Raw genomic sequence first — 2,500 nt, 5'->3', positions numbered from 1 at the left:
AGGTATACAACTTAAGCGCCATCCATTTTAAGGGCTAGTTGCTTCGGCAGGTGAGTTGTTACACACTCCTTAGCGGATTACGACTTCCATGTCCACCGTCCTGCTGTTTTAAGCAACCAACGCCTTTCATGGTATCTGCATGAGTTGTTAATTTAGGCACCGTAACATTACGTTTGGTTCATCCCACAGCGCCAGTTCTGCTTACCAAAAGTGGCCCACTGGGCACATTATATCATAACCTCAACCTTCATATCAAGAAAGGTGAGGTTCTTACCCATTTAAAGTTTGAGAATAGGTTAAAATCGTTTCGACCCTAAGGCCTCTAATCATTCGCTTTACCAGATAAGATTATTTTATATAATTTTTAAATGCACCAGCTATCCTGAGGGAAACTTCGGAGGGAACCAGCTACTAGATGGTTCGATTGGTCTTTCGCCCCTATACTCAATTCTGACAATCGATTTGCACGTCAGAACTGTTTCGGTCTTCCATCAGGGTTTCCCCTGACTTCAACCTGATCAAGTATAGTTCACCATCTTTCGGGTCACAGCATATATGCTCAAGGTACGCTCCAGTTAGAGGTATAAATAATAATAAATTATCATTATACATAACTATATGGAACGCCCCGGGATTGAATTAATTGACTATTTATTAAAAAATAGACTAAAAATTAATCCCATTATATTTAAGTTAAGTTAATTATGCCATTAAGTTTAATATAACTCAATGACTTGCACATATGTTAGACTCCTTGGTCCGTGTTTCAAGACGGGTCCCGAAGGTATCCTGAATCTTTCGCATTGTTAATCATATAAATGCATACAAATAAATATTAATATCATAGATATTAAATTTTTTGTAAAATTCAAAAAATGAATTTTAGCATTATATATAATAAAATCTATCAACACTTTATCAAATCATTAGTATTTATTTTATGTTAATATGCTTAAAAAGCAAATTAATTTAAATAAACTTAATATCACCAATGATCTTTTGATAAATACTTTATTATGTTAATAGATTACAATGTCCTTATATGAAAAAAATGCACATTATTTTTTTAATTATTTAATGATGAATTTTTCATAATGGATATTCAGGTTCATCGGGCTTAACCTCTAAGCAGTTTCACGTACTATTTAACTCTCTATTCAGAGTTCTTTTCAACTTTCCCTCACGGTACTTGTTTACTATCGGTCTCATGGTTATATTTAGTTTTAGATGGAGTTTACCACCCACTTAGTGCTGCACTATCAAGCAACACGACTCTTTGGAAATATCTTTCTAGTAATCATTAACGTTATACGGGCCTGGCACCCTCTATGGGTAAATGGCCTCATTTAAGAAGGACTTAAATCGTTAATTTCTCATACTAGATATTAAGATATTCCATACACTGCATCTCACATTTGACATATAGACAAAGTGACTTAGTGCTGAACTATTTTCTTTTCGCTCGCCGCTACTAAGAAAATCCTTGTTAGTTTCTTTTCCTCCCCTCATTAATATGCTTAAATTCAGGGGGTAATCCCATATGAGTTGAGGTTGTTTTAATATTCTTTTTTTATCTTCTCACAATTTAATAAAAAAATTATATCATCTTTTCATCTCTATTTTTCTTTTCTCCTTTTATATATTGTAAATATATAAAAATAATAATAATGTAAAATGAGGCAATCCTAGAATAAAAAATTTAATTTTTATGCTAGACATTCCTCCTTTTAATTACATATATAAATTATTATTTTATATATATATATAAATAATATGAAAATTTTTTGTAAAGAATACTTAGATTCAATATTTTCATCATTTCATTTTATTTGAGAGGATTTTTTTTTTAAAGAATATATAATAAATAAAATTCATTATATATCTTTATTTTTTTTGCTATTAATATTATGAATTATTTAAAATCCAATAATATACACATTTGCTTAAATTCAATTATTTTTATAAAAGAATAAGCAACTTATTTAGCATAGTCTTACAACCCTCAACCATATGTAGTCCAAGCAGTACTTTAAAATTGAATTTAATGTACATAACAGCATGGACTGCGATATGCGTTCAAAATGTCGATGTTCATGTGTCCTGCAGTTCACACGATGACGCACAGTTTGCTGCGTTCTTCATCGACCCATGAGCCAAGTGATCCACCGCTTAGAGTATTTTTTTATTTATTTTTATTTATAACAAATGTCAATTTTTTTTTGCATATATTAATTGAAAGAGTAAAATTAAATAATATTAATAATATATAAATTGATTTTCTTTCAATAATATATATCAAATATATTTAACTCTAAACATTTTTATTAAGTTGCGAATGTCTTAGTTCAACAATAATACAGTGGTGGTATTTATTATGATTCAATTATTTTGTATTTTTTTAATCATTTTATGTATATATAATAATATAATAAATATATACCACTTTTGTTATTGTGAACAAATTAACTTATCATTCAATCAAATGAATAATAAGTACAAC

The 2,500-nt window shown here is 29.3% G+C and overlaps 1 non-coding gene and 1 pseudogene across 1 annotated transcript in view; both read right to left on the bottom strand.

The window, feature by feature from the left end:
* Nucleotides 1-1,554, bottom strand: part of LOC129252776 (large subunit ribosomal RNA) — a 3,988-nt gene extending 2,434 nt beyond the window's left edge. The window contains exon 1 of the ribosomal RNA XR_008583636.1: nucleotides 1-1,554. This exon is cut by the window's left edge and continues 2,434 nt beyond it. This is a non-coding gene — a ribosomal RNA (large subunit ribosomal RNA).
* Nucleotides 1,555-1,996: 442 nt separating this feature from the next.
* LOC129252773 (5.8S ribosomal RNA) lies at nucleotides 1,997-2,177 on the bottom strand (annotated as a pseudogene).
* Between the last annotated feature and the right edge of the window lie 323 nt (nucleotides 2,178-2,500).

Source organism: Anastrepha obliqua, unplaced genomic scaffold, assembly GCF_027943255.1.
Source record: "Anastrepha obliqua isolate idAnaObli1 unplaced genomic scaffold, idAnaObli1_1.0 ptg000371l, whole genome shotgun sequence".
Classification (NCBI taxonomy): Eukaryota; Metazoa; Arthropoda; class Insecta; order Diptera; family Tephritidae; genus Anastrepha; species Anastrepha obliqua.
Note: the sequence above shows the minus strand (reverse complement) of the source record. Positions and strands in the feature narration are given on the sequence as shown.